The sequence below is a fragment of the Salmo trutta genome, chromosome 30 (genome assembly GCF_901001165.1).
Source record: "Salmo trutta chromosome 30, fSalTru1.1, whole genome shotgun sequence".
In the NCBI taxonomy this organism is placed as follows: Eukaryota; Metazoa; Chordata; class Actinopteri; order Salmoniformes; family Salmonidae; genus Salmo; species Salmo trutta.
The window spans coordinates 42,592,464-42,611,068 of NC_042986.1; positions in this window are offsets into that span (position 1 = coordinate 42,592,464).

Genomic DNA, 18,605 nt, shown 5'->3' on the forward strand with positions numbered 1-18,605 from the left:
TGCCTGTGTCTGTGTCTGTGTGTGTGTGTCTGTGTGTCTGTGTGTCTGTGTGTGTGTGTAAGCGTGCGCTTGCGCGTGCCTGTGCCTGTGCCTGTGCCTGTGCCTGTGTCTGTGTCTGTGTGTGTGTGTGTGTGTGTGTGTGTGTGTGTGTGTGTGTGTGTGTGTGTGTGTGTGTGTGTGTGTGTGTGTGTGTGTGTGTGTTTTACAGAGGAGGGAGACTTCAATAATTCTCAATGCTTCTTAACATATTCTGTACAGAACTGAACATCACTAGACCAGAAAGGACGGAGAAAGTGAGTGGGTGAGTTATGTACCAATCTAGTTTCACCTCCAAGTTACAGAAGAAAAACAAAGACCAGTGGGTTCAATCGGTACTCAACTAATGGCACTCTATTCGATATGTAGTGCTCTATATCTCAATGCTGTTGGTCCAGACTGAAGGACAGGCTCTATATCTCAATGCTGTTGGTCCAGACTGAAGGACAGGGTCTATATCTCAATGCTGTTGGTCCAGACTGAAGGACAGGGTCTATATCTCAATGCTGTTGGTCCAGACTGAAGGACAGGGTCTATATCTCAATGCTGTTGGTCCAGACTGAAGGACAGGGTCAATATCTCCTCAATGCGGATGGTCCAGACTGAAGGACAGGGTCTATATCTCAATGCTGTTGGTCCAGACTGAAGGACAGGGTCTATATCTCCTCAATGCGGATGGTCCAGACTGAAGGACAGGGTCTATATCTCAATGCTGTTGGTCCAGACTGAAGGACAGGGTCAATATCTCAATGCTGTTGGTCCAGACTGAAGGACAGGGTCAATATCTCCTCAATGCGGATGGTCCAGACTGAAGGACAGGGTCTATATCTCAATGCTGTTGGTCCAGACTGAAGGACAGGGTCAATATCTCCTCAATGCTGTTGGTCCAGACTGAAGGACAGGGTCTATATCTCAATGCGGATGGTCCAGACTGAAGGACAAGGTCTATATCTCAATGCTGTTGGTCCAGACTGAAGGACAGGGTCTATATCTCAATGCGGATGGTCCAGACTGAAGGACAAGGTCTATATCTCAATGCTGTTGGTCCAGACTGAAGGACAGGGTCAATATCTCCTCAATGCGGATGGTCCAGACTGAAGGACAGGGTCTATATCTCAATGCGGATGGTCCAGACTGAAGGACAGGGTCTATATCTCAATGCGGATGGTCCAGACTGAAGGACAGGGTCTATATCTCAATGCTGTTGGTCCAGACTGAAGGACAGGGTCAATATCTCCTCAATGCTGTTGGTCCAGACTGAAGGACAGGGTCTATATCTCAATGCGGATGGTCCAGACTGAAGGACAAGGTCTATATCTCAATGCTGTTGGTCCAGACTGAAGGACAGGGTCTATATCTCAATGCGGATGGTCCAGACTGAAGGACAAGGTCTATATCTCAATGCTGTTGGTCCAGACTGAAGGACAGGGTCTATATCTCAATGCTGTTGGTCCAGACTGAAGGACAGGGTCTATATCTCAATGCTGTTGGTCCAGACTGAAGGACAGGGTCTATATCTCAATGCTGTTGGTCCAGACTGAAGGACAGGGTCAATATCTCAATGCGGATGGTCCAGACTGAAGGACAGGGTCAATATCTCAATGCGGATGGTCCAGACTGAAGGACAGGGTCAATATCTCCTCAATGCTGATGGTCCAGACTGAAGGACAGGGTCTATATCTCAATGCTGTTGGTCCAGACTGAAGGACAGGGTCAATATCTCAATGCTGATGGTCCAGACTGAAGGACAGGGTCTATATCTCAATGCTGTTGGTCCAGACTGAAGGACAGGGTCAATATCTCCTCAATGCGGATGGTCCAGACTGAAGGACAGGGTCTATATCTCAATGCGGATGGTCCAGACTGAAGGACAGGGTCAATATCTCCTCAATGCGGATGGTCCAGACTGAAGGACAGGGTCTATATCTCAATGCGGATGGTCCAGACTGAAGGACAAGGTCTATATCTCAATGCTATTGGTCCAGACTGAAGGACAGGTTCTATATCTCCTCAATGCTGATGGTCCAGACTGAAGGACAGGTTCTATATCTCCTCAATGCTACTGGTCCAGACTGAAGGACAGGGTCTATATCTCAATGCTGTTGGTCCAGACTGAAGGACAGGTTCTATATCTCCTCAATGCTGATGGTCCAGACTGAAGGACAGGTTCAATATCTCAATGCTATTGGTCCAGACTGAAGGACAGGTGCAATATCTCAATGCTATTGGTCCAGACTGAAGGACAGGTTCAATATCTCAATGATATTCGTCCAGACTGAAGGACAGGGTCAATACCTCCTCAATGCTGTTGGTCCCTTTCAGATCTTCTCTATTTTTGCATATTTTTGGCACTGAGTGTTGTCAGACCTTCAACCAAATCCTAATATTATATAGAGGGAACCTGAGTAAACAAATAACATGAAAAAATTTAATTCATATTTAATTTATTTAATAAACAAAAGTTATGTAACACCCAATGCCACTGTGTGACAAGTAATTGGCCTCTTACACTCAATAACTGGTTGTCACCTTTCGCTGAAATGACTGGTTTTTGATAAGGGAATAATATGTTCAAACGTAAATGATTAAAGAATCCAACCCTGTCACGTAACCAATTAGTAATTAGTAGTTATGTAGCATGTATAATGAATAATTAAAGTACTAAACGAAACGAAAGACCCATAAGGTCTAGTAGAGGCCCGGAAGGAAGAGACATGTGTGTGTGTGTTAGTGGGCCTAAGAAAATAGCGACAACAAGTAGACTGTGATTGACCTGACAGCTGAGGAACTTTGAGTAACTTAGAGAAGAAAGGGAGTGACCCTCAAGGTTCCTCTAATCTCTGGGGAAAGGAACAGACAGCGCTGGGTAGTGATTAACAGTGGTGAGAACTCCAGGGAGGGATACAACTCACCTACTGTTCGTGTGTATGTATGTGTGTAAGACATCTACTGTTTGTGTGGAGGTGTGTGCGTAAGTAGGAAGTGAGCATAAAATGAACGTCTTTGTGTAATGGACTTCAGAACGTTCTCTGAATAAACTGTACAGACCTTTTGCAGAAAGCTGAGTCCTTGCCTAATTATTCTTAACCCAGTGGCTTACAAACTTTGGGGATTAGTCAAGGCTTATTGATTGTTAAGTATTATCATTGGGATAGAAAATTCCACTGACAGTTTTCTACCGTGAATTGCTCATTTTAGGTCCTGCCACAACATCTCAATCGGGTTCAGGTCTGGACTTTGAACGGGACATTCCAAAACGTAAAATGTGTTGCTTTTCAGCCATTCTAATGAAGACTTCCTTGTGTTTTGTCTGTCTGCATGACCCAGCTGTGCTTCAGCTTCAGCTCACGGATGGATGGGCCTGAAATTCTCCTGTAGAATTATCTGATACAGAGCAGAATTCATGGTTTCTTCTATTAAGGCAAGTCGTCCAGGTCCTGAGGCGGCAAAGCATCCCATAACCATCACACTACCACCACCATGCTTGACTGTCCTTATGAGGTTCTTACTATGGAATGCAGTATCCAGGTTTTCGCCAGGCATAACGGGACATATGCTGTCCAAAAAGTAAACTCCAAAAAGCACCTGAAAGCACCTGGATAAACGTCAAGACTCCTGTAAAAATGTTCTATGGACAGATGAGTCAAAAGGTGGTATTTTTGGAAGACATGGGTCCAATTATGCCTGGCGAAAACGGCATTCTGCTACAAAAACAATGTAGAAAATCAGAAAGGGGGCAAAACCGTTTTGTAGATTGAAGGAGACTGATTGGAGGTAAACTAGAGGACGACGTGATAGATCTATTTTCTGCTTGTTGACAAAAAGTGGCATTCGGACGCACAAAGAAACACCAGGCCTTTTTAGAGTGTGTGAGTGCGTGTTTCTCAGAGGGTTGGGTTTAAAAGCAACAACAAAAATTTGAAAATATAATAGACAATAAAGAAATGTTAGAACGCCCTAAAGCCACTGTCAAACTCATTCCACAGAGTCGAGTGCCTTTGGGAATTCCCTCCAGCCTTGTAGTTGATCGCTGAATTACATTTACATTTTTGTCATTTAGCAGACACTCTCATCCAGAGTGACTTACAGTAGTGAATGCATACATTTCATACAATTTCATACATTTTGTTTCTGTGCTGGCCCCCCATGGGAATCAAACCCACAACCCTGGCATTGCAAACACCATGCTCTACCAACTGAGCTACAGGGAAGACTTAAGCTCACTAATTTGTAAGGAACTCCCCTCACCTGGTTGTCTAAGTCGTAATTGAAAGGAAAAAACAAAAACCTGCAGACATTTGGCCCACTGTGGAATGAGTTTGAAACCCCTGCCTTAAAGGGTTACAACATTCCAGTAACTTTTTCAGAAATCCCAGTTCCCTGAAATCTGGGGAATCTGAAATCCTCCAACCAGGATATCTGGAAAAGCTGGGAATTTTGCTAATTGAATTTTCCAAACGGTCCTAAATAACAAATCTAATCGCCAAGGTAATCAGCGTGTTTTGTTTTTATGGCCCAAGGTTATGAATGAGCAAAATATGGAATACCCTTTATACACACCCAGGTCACCTCTCTTTTCATGTTTTATCGGCTGGGAAATTCATCTCCACCCACCCACCCACCCACCCACCCACCCACACACACACACACACACACACACACACACACACACACACACACAAACACCCTGCCTGCCTGCCTGTCTGCTTTCCTGCCCGCCCGCCTTCCTGGCTGCCTTCATGCCTGCCTGCCCGCCTGGCTCCCTTCATGCCTGCTTGCCCGCTTGCCTGTCCGCCTGCCTGCCCGCCTGCCTTCATGCCTGCCTGCCTGCTTTCCTGCCCACCTGCCTTCCTGGCTGCCTTCATGCCTGCCTGCCCGCCTGCCTTCATGCCTGCCTTCATGCCTGCCTGCCTGCTTTCCTGCCCGCCTGCCTTCCTGGCTGCCTTCATGCCTGCCTGGCCGCCTGCCTGCCTGTGTAAATCTCTGTCCGTGGTGGTTGCTGGGTGGTAAAGCCAGATGGCTGTGTTGCAGTGAGACAACAGGATGACGTGTAGTCCAATAAAGAGGGTCGTGCTGCGCCTCACTAAGGCTAATAGCTGTGTGTGTGTGTGTGTGTGTGTGTGTGTGTGTGTGTGTGTGTGTGTGTGTGTGTGTGTGTGTGTGTGTGTGCATGCATGTGTGAGTGTGTGTGTGTGCGTGCATGCATGCGTGAGTGTGTGTGTGTGTGTGTGTGTGTGTGTGTGTGTGTCCTTGCGTGCCTGTGTATGTGTATCTGTGTGTGTGTGTGTGGGTGTGTGTGCGTGCATGCATGCGTGAGTGAGTGTGTGTGCGCTCAGGTGTGTGTGTGTGTGTATCTGTGAGTGTGTGTCCTTGCGTGCCTGTGTATGTGTACCTGTGTGTGTGTGCACGCGTGTGAGTGTGTGTCCTTGCGTGCCTGTGTATGCGTATCTGTGTGTGTGTGTGCATGCATGTGTGAGTGTGTGTGTGTGTGTGTATCTGCGTGTGTGTGTGTGGGTACGTGCCTGTGTATGTGTATCTGTGTGTGTGTGTGTGGGTGTGTGTGTGTGTGGGTGTGTGTGTATGCGTGCCTTGCACCGGGGCCGAGACAGCAGCCGCCATCACTCACAGGTCACCGGGGACAGTGTGGTTGTTCAGTGACATGGCAGCACTAAATATAAGATACATCTCACTCTGGGGATGAGGAAGCAGAGAGAAGTGGGAGTGAGGAGAGAAGAGGGGGTGGGGAGAGATAGGAGTGGGAGAGGAGGGTGAGGAGAGATAGGAGTGGGAGAGGAGAGGGGGTGAGGAGAGTTAGGAGTGGGAGAGCAGGTGAGGAGAGATAGGAGTGGGAGAGGAGAGGGGGTGAGGAGAGTTAGGAGTGGGAGAGGAGAGGGGGTGAGGAGAGTTAGGAGTGGGAGAGGAGAGGGGGTGAGGAGAGTTAGGAGTGGGAGAGGAGAGGGGGTGAGGAGAGTTAGGAGTGGGAGAGGAGGGTGAGGAGAGATAGGAGTGGGAGAGGAGAGGGGGGTGAGGAGAGATAGGAGTGGGAGAGGAGAGGGGGTGAGGGGAAATAGGAGTGGGAGAGGAGAGGGGGGTGAGGAGAGGAGAGATAGGAGTGGGAGAGGGGGGTGAGGAGAGATAGGAGTGGGAGAGGAGAGGGGGGTGAGGAGAGATAGGAGTGGGAGAGAAGAGGGGGTGGGGAGAGATAGGAGTGGGAGAGGAGGGTGAGGAGAGATAGGAGTGGGAGAGGAGAGGGGGGTGAGGAGAGATAGGAGTGGGAGAGGAGAGGGGGGTGAGGAGAGATAGGAGTGGGAGAGAAGAGGGGGTGGGGAGAGATAGGAGTGGGAGAGGAGGGTGAGGAGAGATAGGAGTGGGAGAGGGGAGGGGGGTGAGGAGAGATAGGAGTGGGAGAGGAGAGGGGGGTGAGGAGAGATAGGAGTGGGAGAGGAGAGGGGGGTGAGGAGAGTTAGGAGTGGGAGAGGAGGGTGAGGAGAGATAGGAGTGGGAGAGGAGAGGGGGGTGAGGAGAGATAGGAGTGGGAGAGGAGGGTGAGGAGAGATAGGAGTGGGAGAGGAGGGTGAGGAGAGATAGGAGTGGGAGAGGAGAGGGGGGTGAGGAGAGTTAGGAGTGGGAGAGGAGGGTGAGGAGAGATAGGAGTGGGAGAGGAGAGATAGGAGTGGGAGAGGGGGGTGAGGAGAGATAGGAGTGGGAGAGGAGAGGGGGGTGAGGAGAGATAGGAGTGGGAGAGGGGGGTGAGGAGAGATAGGAGTGGGAGAGGGGAGGGGGTGAGGAGAGATAGGAGTGGGAGAGGGGGGTGAGGAGAGATAGGAGTGGGAGAGGAGAGGGGAGTGAGGAGAGATAGGAGTGGGAGAGGAGAGGGGGTGAGGAGAGATAGGAGTGGGAGAGGAGAGGGGGTGAGGGGAGATAGGAGTGGGAGAGGGGAGGGGGGTGAGGAGAGTTAGGAGTGGGAGAGGAGAGGGGGGTGAGGAGAGTTAGGAGTGGGAGAGGAGAGAGGGGGTGAGGAGAGTTAGGAGTGGGAGAGGAGAGGGGGTGAGGAGAGTTAGGAGTGGGAGAGGAGAGGGGGTGAGGAGAGTTAGGAGTGGGAGAGGAGGGTGAGGAGAGATAGGAGTGGGAGAGGAGAGGGGGGTGAGTAGAGATAGGAGTGGGAGAGGAGAGGGGAGTGAGGAGAGATAGGAGTGGGAGAGGAGAGGGGGTGAGGGGAAATAGGAGTGGGAGAGGAGAGGGGGGTGAGGAGAGGAGAGATAGGAGTGGGAGAGGGGGGTGAGGAGAGATAGGAGTGGGAGAGGAGAGGGGGGTGAGGAGAGATAGGAGTGGGAGAGGAGAGGGGGGTGAGGAGAGATAGGAGTGGGAGAGAAGAGGGGGTGGGGAGAGATAGGAGTGGGAGAGGAGGGTGAGGAGAGATAGGAGTGGGAGAGGAGAGGGGGGTGAGGAGAGATAGGAGTGGGAGAGGAGAGGGGGGTGAGGAGAGATAGGAGTGGGAGAGAAGAGGGGGTGGGGAGAGATAGGAGTGGGAGAGGAGGGTGAGGAGAGATAGGAGTGGGAGAGGGGAGGGGGTGAGGAGAGATAGGAGTGGGAGAGGAGAGGGGGGTGAGGAGAGATAGGAGTGGGAGAGGAGGAGGGGGGTGAGGAGAGTTAGGAGTGGGAGAGGAGGGTGAGGAGAGATAGGAGTGGGAGAGGAGAGGGGGGTGAGGAGAGATAGGAGTGGGAGAGGAGGGTGAGGAGAGATAGGAGTGGGAGAGGAGGGTGAGGAGAGATAGGAGTGGGAGAGGAGAGGGGGGTGAGGAGAGTTAGGAGTGGGAGAGGAGGGTGAGGAGAGATAGGAGTGGGAGAGGAGAGATAGGAGTGGGAGAGGGGGGTGAGGAGAGATAGGAGTGGGAGAGGAGAGGGGAGTGAGGAGAGATAGGAGTGGGAGAGGAGAGGGGGTGAGGGGAGATAGGAGTGGGAGAGGAGGGTGAGGAGAGTTAGGAGTGGGAGAGGAGAGGGGAGTGAGGAGAGATAGGAGTGGGAGAGGAGAGGGGGGTGAGGAGAGATAGGAGTGGGAGAGGAGAGGGGGGTGAGGAGAGTTAGGAGTGGGAGAGGAGGGTGAGGAGAGATAGGAGTGGGAGAGGAGAGGGGGGTGAGGAGAGATAGGAGTGGGAGAGGAGGGTGAGGAGAGATAGGAGTGGGAGAGGAGGGTGAGGAGAGATAGGAGTGGGAGAGGAGAGGGGGGTGAGGAGAGTTAGGAGTGGGAGAGGAGGGTGAGGAGAGATAGGAGTGGGAGAGGAGAGATAGGAGTGGGAGAGGGGGGTGAGGAGAGATAGGAGTGGGAGAGGAGAGGGGGGTGAGGAGAGATAGGAGTGGGAGAGGGGGGTGAGGAGAGATAGGAGTGGGAGAGGGGAGGGGGTGAGGAGAGATAGGAGTGGGAGAGGGGGGTGAGGAGAGATAGGAGTGGGAGAGGAGAGGGGAGTGAGGAGAGATAGGAGTGGGAGAGGAGAGGGGGTGAGGAGAGATAGGAGTGGGAGAGGAGAGGGGGTGAGGGGAGATAGGAGTGGGAGAGGGGAGGGGGGTGAGGAGAGTTAGGAGTGGGAGAGGAGAGGGGGTGAGGAGAGTTAGGAGTGGGAGAGGAGAGGGGGTGAGGAGAGTTAGGAGTGGGAGAGGAGAGGGGGTGAGGAGAGTTAGGAGTGGGAGAGGAGAGGGGGTGAGGAGAGTTAGGAGTGGGAGAGGAGGGTGAGGAGAGATAGGAGTGGGAGAGGAGAGGGGGGTGAGTAGAGATAGGAGTGGGAGAGGAGAGGGGAGTGAGGAGAGATAGGAGTGGGAGAGGAGAGGGGGTGAGGAGAGATAGGAGTGGGAGGGGAGGGGGGTGAGGAGAGATAGGAGTGGGAGAGGAGGGTGAGGAGAGTTAGGAGTGGGAGAGGAGAGGGGAGTGAGGAGAGATAGGAGTGGGAGAGGAGAGGGGGTGAGGAGAGATAGGAGTGGGAGAGGAGGGTGAGGAGAGATAGGAGTGGGAGAGGAGAGGGGGGAGAGTTGTGAGGGGGGGTGGAGGGTAAGTGGGATGAAAGTTAGGGGGGAGGGGGAGGGGTTGTGAGTGGGAGGGGGAGGGGTTGTCTTATCAGATGCCATCTGACAGGCTAGGCATCGTGACTGGAACACTAATCGGACCTGCCGCCCAGTGTACGTGTGTGTGTGTGTGTGTGTGTGTGTGTGTGTGTGTGTGTGTGTGTGTGTGTGTGTGTGTGTGTGTGTGTGTGTGTGTGTGTGTGTGTGTGTGTGTGTGTGTGTGTGAATATATGCCACACACATCAAAGTCACTCTTGAGAATGATAGAAACAGGCACGTTTCTGTGGCTACACAGCTGTCTTCTCTCTAGTTACACACACACACACACACACACACACACACATACACGCACACACACACACACACACACACACACGCACACATACACTTACAGTGGAACCAATAAGAAAGAGGAATGACTGTAGTGCGTTGGCTGGAATTATATCGGTATTTAGTTAGCTATTGCGCTAGTTAGCTATTGCGCTAGTTAGCTATTGCGCTCGTTAGCGACTCCCCTCAAACTGAACGCAAAGCTTAAAATGTTTTATCTACGAGTTCATCTGACTCTGCGAAAATAGATACAGGGCCTCATTGCCAATATCTTAAAACATTCTTTCAACTATTTAAAATAAAACATGGTCCCCTTCTGTATTCATCCGTTTCTTTTCTTTGCGTTTTCCCGTAAGTCTGAGACCTTATTTGGATGTGTGGGAGAGAAGAGGAATTAATGACAATTTACCATAGACACTACTCTACTATCGTCACTAGCATGATTTCTACCATTTAGGCTTAGCTAGCAATGTTAACAATTACTAGCTAATAATAATAAAAGCTAGTGTTAAACATGACTTTCTAACACTAATAGCTAGCTACTATGGGATGAAAGGCGTTAGCTAGTTATCACAATATGTTATAATACACGGGCCAGTTAGCTACAGTAGCTAGCTAGTAAGTTAGTCTTAAAATTTAAACCAATCATGTTATTTTTCTGACAAAGAATGCCAGCTAGTTAGCTAACTTACCATCTACCTAGCTAGGGACTGTACCTGAGTTCAAAGGTTAGATACCTAGCAAGCTAGCGTGCTAATCCCCCAAAAAAGCTATCTTAACAAATTGGAAACTCTGTCATGTCAATGTTTGCTAACTAGCGGGCAGCTAACATTTGCTAGTTAGCGAAGCCAAATGCGATCTACTTAGCTAGTTAGCTATATCATGCCAAAGATTATTGTCGTCTTAAATTGTTTAGCAGAATGTCTATATATTTAATTAGGTAGTACAGAGGTGTTAACAAATGTTAGCTAGCTGGCTACAGCGTGCTAAATCATCCAGCAGAACTTCTGTATTCAAAATTGTATTCAAAATTGCATAGAGAATTTACCCTCTCTCCTCTGTCAACATTTTGATCTTGTGAACATTTCTTTCGCGCTTTTGCACACTTCTCATAGCCATGTCCATCACTGTCGAGTGATGTCAGTGGCAACACAACATTCTGGGCACATTCCAGGTTATTTTTTTTCTTTCAAGTACATTTCACAGATCTCACAAAGTCGGGGTACATTTTTTTTTCAGAAACCCAGAGAACCAATCATATGGTTTCAGATGAATCCTTTATTGCTGGAATAAATAAATGTATTAATGCGTTATCAGGGTTTTAAACGTGGGGCAAGACACACCAACCATTTCTGTTCCTGGGACAGAGCAACAATGCATCACTCCCAAAAGTGAGAAAATAACTATTGTTTAACTGGGCGACCATTGAAAATAAGGATGCATGACGATACGTAGGGTTCATTATTATGCCATGTGTACGTGCATATAGAAATGATTAATAGCTGGAGGTAAATAGTGGCTCACTATTCGGCAAGCACTGACTGGCTATCGCACTGTTTTGACCAATTTGTTATAACCCATTTAATAATGGTTTATAATGCATTTAATAACGATTAACCCTTTATAACCCTTTTTTTTTACCCCCTTTTTGTCTCCCCAATTTCGATCTTGTCTCAATTTATTCTGCAGTGGTTATGAAAATAAAATAAATAATTTCCTCAGAACACCCTCATCAGCCCACTTCCTGCTTTTTACGAAGCGTTTGGCAAATATATTTGATTTGACTAAAGGTGATTGGTTTGGAATTCAACCAGTAATCAGGAGGTTTGGCTGTTTTTATGTAAGCTACGTCAGGTCAGTGGGATAGGTAGGAGCGTATGTAGAAATAAGAAAGTACACAATGCCCAAAGAAATTCCATGTCAAGAGATGTATTGTCTGATATATCTTAACGTTCCAATAATGGTTCAATCAATAGCAACGCCAGAGATGTTTACATAATGATTACATGGTATGGTTTGCCAGGGATGGTTACATGACATGGTTTGACCAACTCAGTGTCCTTGTGGTTATAGTGTCCGTCCTGAGATTGGAAGGTTGGGAGTCTGATCCCTGGCCGAGTCATACCAAAGACTGTGAAAATGGGACTAGATGCATCTCTGCTTTGTAGCATTAAGGAGAGCTTGAGGGTAAGGCCTTGCGATACACTAGTGTCCAGGGGCTGTAGTCGTCCATCAAGGTTTTTCCTTCATATCCTCAGACAGTGTTCAACTGACTGGAAATATGTATCCATCAAAAACAGATAAGCCAATGTTGTTTTATCAATGTGGCTCGTACGTTAAGAGAACGGAGAGCAATCCATTGGGCACAGACGTCTAATTCCACATTGGTTCAACGTAAGTTTTTAAATGACGTGGAAACAACACTGATTCCACCAGTGTGTGCCCATTTGGAAGAGAGTCAATTCAACTTTCTAACAGACTAAACAGACTGAGTGTGTGTGTGTGTGTGTGTGTGTGTGTGTGTGTGTGTGTGTGTGTGTGTGTGTGTGTGTGTGTGTGTGTGTGTGTGTGTGTGTGTGTGTGTGTATGTGTGTTGTGTTGTGCCAATGACTTGTGAGCAGTGAGCTTTGAGCAAATCCAATTGATTGATCTGTGGGCTGAAGGAAAAAGACTGATGATCTAGCAGCACCAATATGACACGGTCCATCCATCACGTAAAGACTGTTTCCCCAGCCGATACGGCCTGGACATCAGCCTTGTAGCCTGTCAAATCCTGGTCATGTCGAATACTATTCTAAAGGCCCTACAACAGTATCCAAGAACACTATGCACCAACGGACAGAAGAAAAAAAAAACACCAAGTCTGAACCAACTCTGAGTACTCTGAGTACCAACCATGGAGAACATAAAGGAACTCTTCTAATGGAACATACAAGAACACAAGGTACAACTAAAACGGAAAACAACTATCCACAAAACCCAAAGGAAAAACAGGCTGCCTAAGTATGGTTCCTAATCAGAGACAACGATAGACAGCTGCCTCTGGTTAGGAACCATACTCGGCCCAATACAAAGAAATACAAAAACATAGAATGCCCACCCCACACCCTGACCTAACCACATAGAGAAACAAACCATCTCTCTCAGGTCAGGGCGTGACAAACATACAAGAACACAAGGTATACACTACGGGAATAACAAAGTTCCAGAATGAGATGGACGGGGGATTTTCTACCGCCTAGAATCAAGGCCTTTCCCTGTCATGATGGACGAAGCTAGGCCCCTCTTGGTTCTCGTTGGTGAAGACTGAACTCAAGTTAGGGGTTACAGTATATGTAAGACTCTTCATTACAACTTTTCCCAACTTTTTGTGTGTCTGTGTGTGTGTGTGTGTGTGTGTGTGTGTGTGTGTGTGTGTGTGTGTGTGTGTGTGTGTGTGTGTGTGTGTGTGTGTGTGTGTGTGTGTGTCTTCGTGGTGCTGTTAAGGGCAGAGGCAACTAGGAGAGTAGAGAAGACAGGAGAGGAGAGGAGAGGAGAGGAGAGGAGAGGAGAGGAGAGGAGAGGAGAGGAGAGGAGAGGAGAGGAGAGGAGAGGGTGTGTATTATGGTGTGTGTTATGATTTCTCATCATAGAAATGTATCGCCATTCCCCAATCAAATAGCTTCATTGATACCCAAAACATATATACATTACCAGTCAAAAGATAATGTGTTTGCCAAGAGTGTGCAAAGCTGTCATCAAGGCAAAGGGGTGGCTACTTTGAAGAATATCAAATATAAAATATATTTTGATTTGTTTAACACGTTTTTGGTTACTACATGATTCCATATGCGTATTTGATGTCTTCACTATTATTCTACAATGTAGAAAATAGTAAAAAAAATGAATAAATAAAAACCCTTGAATGAGTAGGTGTGTCCAAACTTTTGACTGGTACTGTATGTTTTTTATTTTTTCTCCAATCTGGTAACCCTCATAACATTCGACATAGCCTTGTATTAAATGCATTGTGAAGAAAATGGTGTAATATGTAGGCTCCACGAAATGTGTTTTAAAGAAAATCGTGTAGGCCTACTGTTGCCTACACGAAAAAAGGCCCTGCTGACTACAAGTGCACCAGCATCCCAAAGTTTTAAGCGTAAAAAAGTATAGAAATAAGTGTTGGCATTAATGCAAAATAAAACAACATAAGGCTACTATTATATTTTAATTATTTCGGTGATAACCTGGTTGATTAACAATATATGAGTCGTTAACACGTTTGTTTTTTTATATAAATGAATGTTGGACACACAAAAAGGCTGTGTAGAACACCATTGTCCATCATGCATTGCTCTAATAACTTTCAAAAGATTGTTCTGAAAGTTTGAACCCCCAAATTGTTATTTTCCTACAAATTAAGCCAGACATAAATGCACAGAAATGCACAAAATCTGCTCAAATACTTTTTGTACATACAGTGCACTCTGAAATTACTCAGACCCTTTGACTTGTTGCACATTTTGTTACGTTACAGCCTCATTCTAAAATGTATTAAATCCCCCCCGTTCATCAATCTACACACAATACCCCATAATGACATCACAATACCCCATAATGACATCACAATACCCCATAATGACATCACTATACCCCATAATGACATCACAATACCCCATAATAACAAAGAAAAAACAGGTTTTTAGAAATGTTTGCAAATTAAAAAAAAAAAATGTACTCAGTACTTTGTTGAAGCACCTTTGGCAGCGATTACAGCCTCGAGTCTTGTTGGGTTGGACGCTACAAACTTGGTACACCTGTATTTGGGGAGTTTCTCCCATTCTTCTTTGCAGATCATCTCAAACTCAGGTTGGATGGGGAGCGTCGCTGCACAACTATTTTCAGGTCTCTCCAGAGATGTTTGTTCGGGTTTAAGTCCCGGCTCTGGCTGGGCCACTCAAGAATATTCAGAGACTTGTCCTGAAGCCACTCCTGCATTGTCTTGGCTGTGTGCTTAGGGTCGTTGTCCTGTTGGAAGGTCAACCTTCGCTCCAGTCTGAGGTCCTGAGCACTTTGGAGCAGGTTTTCATCAAGGATCTCTCTGTACATTGCTCCGTTCATCTTTCCCTCGATCCTGACTAGTCTCCCAGTCCCTGCCGCTGAAAAACATCTCCACAGCATGATGCTGCCACCACCATGCTTTACCGTAGGGGATGGTGCCAAGTTTCCTCCAGACGTGATGCTTAGCATTCAGGCCAAATAGTTCAATCTTGGTTTCATCAGACCAAAGAATTTTGTTTCTCATGGTCTGAGAGTCTTTAGATGTCTTTTGGCAAACTCCAAGCAGGCTGTTATGTGCCTTTTACTGAGGAGTGGCTTCCATCTCACCACTAATTGGTGGAGTGCTGCAGAGATGGTTGTCCTTCTGGAAGCTTCTCCCTTCTTTTACTGAGGAGTGGCTCCTATCTAAAAACCTGTTTTTGCTTTGTCATTGTGGGGTATTGTGCGTAGATTGATCAGGCTTTGTCATTATGGGGTATTGTGTGTATATTGATGAGGAAAATCAACAATTTAATTTTCTTTAACAAAATGTGGAAAAAAAGGGAAAGGGGTCTGAATACTTTTCAAATTCACTGTATCAAATTCAAATTCACTGCTCTCACACGAATTGAGTGTGAGATATTTTTTGGGATGTAGAGAGAGACAGTAGAGCCTTAGATCGTGTGGTCCAGAGATGAGAACTCTACTATCTACAGCAAAACCCTGGGCTCCCTGACAGGGACAACAGAATTATCATCACTGCATGTTACAGAAGTGAAATCATGTGTTTGTCACATGTAAAACAGATTCTACACTTCCTTTAGTCTTTGAGATCCTCTAACAAGAATGTGTTTCTGTAGTTGGTCCTCTTCAACTCTATAATGCACTAGACTGGTTATCATAACAACATACAGGAACTCAAGTCCTTCTGTTCACCCGAGCTAGAATTATTTACAATCAAATGCCGGTCATATTACCTTCCAAGAGAATTCTCGTCAGTTATCGTCACAGCTGTGTACATTCCCCCTCAAACAGACACCAAGACAGACCTCAAGGAAGTTCACTGGACTCTATGTGAACTGGAACCCATATATCCTGAGGCTGCATTTATTGTAGCTGGGGATTTTAACAAAGCAAATTTGAGAACAAGGCTACCTAAATTCTATCAGCATATTGATTGCACTACGCACATGGGGTAATACACTCGATCACTGCTACTCTAACTTCCGCGATGCATATAAAGCCCTTCCGCAAATCCGACCACGACGCCATCTTGCTCCTACCGTCTTATAGGCAGAAACTCAAACAGGATGTACCAGTGACTATAACCTTTCAATGCTGGTCTGACCAATCGGAATCCCACGCTTCAAGAATGTTTTGATCCTGCAGACTGGGATATGTTCCGAGAATCCTCAGATAACACCATCGATCTATACGCTGACTCGGTGAGTGAGTTTATAAAGAAGTGCATTGGAGATGTTGTACCCACTGTGTCTATTAAAACCGACCCTAACCAGAAACAGTGGATGGATGGCGGCATTCGGGCAAAGCTGAAAGTGCGAACCACCGCATTTAACCATAGAAAGAGGTCTGGGAATATGGCAGACAAACAATGTAGTTATTCCCTCCTCAAGGTAATCAAACAAGTGAAATGCTGGTACAGGGAAAACGTGGAGTCGCAATTCAATGGCTCAGACACGAGACGTATGTGGCAGGGTCTACAGGAAATCCCGGAACTACAAAAAGAAAAACCAGCCACGCGACGGACACCGAAGTCATGCTTTCAGACAAACTAAACACTTTTTTGCCCGCTTTGAGGATAATACAGTGCCACCCCCGCGGCCTGCTAAGAAGGACTGCGCCCCCCCCCCCCTCTTTCTAGTGGCTGGCCACATCTGCCTCTTTAGTGTCCTAACAGATGGTAGGCAATTAAGGTCACAGTTATGAAAATTTAGGACACTAAAGAGGCCTTTTTATTGACTCTGAAAAACACCAAAAGAAAGATTCCCAGGGTCCCTGCTCATCTTGCTGCAAGGAGGCATGAGGACTGCAGAGGATGTGGCCAGGGCAAAAAATTGCAATGTCTGTACTGTAAGACGCCTAAGACAGAACTACAGGGAGACAGGATGGACAGCTGACCGTCCTCACAGTGGCAAACCACGTGTAGCAACACCTGCACAGGACCGGTATATCCGGACATCACACCTGCGGGACAGGTACAGGATGGCAACAACAACTGCCCGAGGAATGAGCGTTACACCGAGGCCTGTACTCTGGAGCGGGATCGATTTGGAGGTGGAGGGTCCGTCATGGTCTGGGGCGGTGTTACAGGGAAGACATCCTCCTCCCTCATGTGGTATCCTTCCTGCAGGCTCATCCTGACATGACCCTCCAGCATGACAATGCCACCAGCCATACTGCTCGTTCTGTGCATGATTTCCTGCAAGACAGGAATGTCAGTGTTCTGCCATGGCCAGCAAAGAGTCCGGATCTCAATCCCATTGAGCACGTCTGGGACCTGTTGGATCGGAGAAGACTTGTCTGAAGGTCCCACGGTACCTGTTGAAATAATGAATGAAAGTATGGAGACTGTTTATTGACATAATCAATGGGGTTATTAAATACATGTCAAAATGTGTAAACTTACAATTGTTTCCTAATCTTTCTCATATCTCTCAGATATAGGACAGACACTTCAGAACAAACTTCCTTCAGATGATCTGTTGTTCCCTGTAGTGACTCTTGTTATTCGATGCATTTATATGGCGTACGTTGTCTTTTTTGTCAAAATTTTTTGTTGAAGGTACTACACAGCGTAGAGACCCCCCCCCCCCCTCGTGCACTCAACGTCGTTCGAGATACGTAGAGTTTCCTCGTAGACCTATTTTGGCAGAGAAACTGAAGCCTGCTCTATAGCCTATTGTCTGTTTCTGTTTTTATTAAAGTATTTAATTAAAGAATGTGAAACATTATGTCTGTTTGCTGTTTTCATTAAATCACGCATAGCTGTTCTTTATATGGCCTAGAATAAATGTGTTCATATGGGCAGGATATTAATCCATAGGTTATAGAAGACCGAATTTTGACCAGTTATGAAATTACAACATTTCACCTGGGGGAAAAAATTATTTAGTAAAAGGCCAACAATTGGACTTTGAATTGAATAAAAGACTCTTTGTCACATGACAATAGAAATGTAAACAGTGTGATATTAGAGACAGACAGTAACCATAACCTCTGATGAAAGGGTTAGGGTTACACTGGGTTCATCATCATTAGCATTATTCACATTCTAATTCAATCAAGTCACAATTATCAGCTTTGTTGTTGACATCAGTGAGTAGTGGGTTTTCCGAGTGAGGAGAGACACACGAGTAGGTCTACCAACTGAAAAAACGAAAATGATTATGAAATTCGAACCACAGAAATACAATGTTTACATAACATTTATACTGACTCTACACACACATACAATCTTCATTTACGCTGCTGCTACTCTGTTTATCATAAATCCTGACGCCTACTCACCTTACCCCTCTACATATCTACCTTCATCATTTATTCTGCTGCTACTCTGTTTATCATGCATCCTGATGCCTAGTCACCTTACCCCTATACATATCTACCTCCATCACTCCAGTATCCCTGTCCCCTTCCCCCTATACATATCTACATCCATCACTCCAGTATCCCTGTCCCCTTCCCCCTATACATATCTACATCCATCACTCCAGTATCCCTGTCCCCTTCCCCCTATACATATCTACCTCCATCACTCCAGTATCCCTGTCCCCTTCCCCCTATATATATCTACCTCCATCACTCCAGTATCCCTGCCCCCTTCCCCCTATACATATCTACCTCCATCACTCCAGTATCCCTGTCCCCTTCCCCCTATACATATCTACCTCCATCACTCCAGTATCCCTGTCCCCTTCCCCCTATACATATCTACCTCCATCACTCCAGTATCCCTGTCCCCTTCCCCCTATACATATCTACCTCCATCACTCCAGTATCCCTGTCCCCGTCCCCCATACATATCTACCTCCATCACTCCAGTATCCCTGTCTCCTTCCCCCTATACATATCTACCTCCATCATGCCAGTATCCCTGTCCCCTTCCCCCTATACATATCTACCTCCATCACTCCAGTATCCCTGTC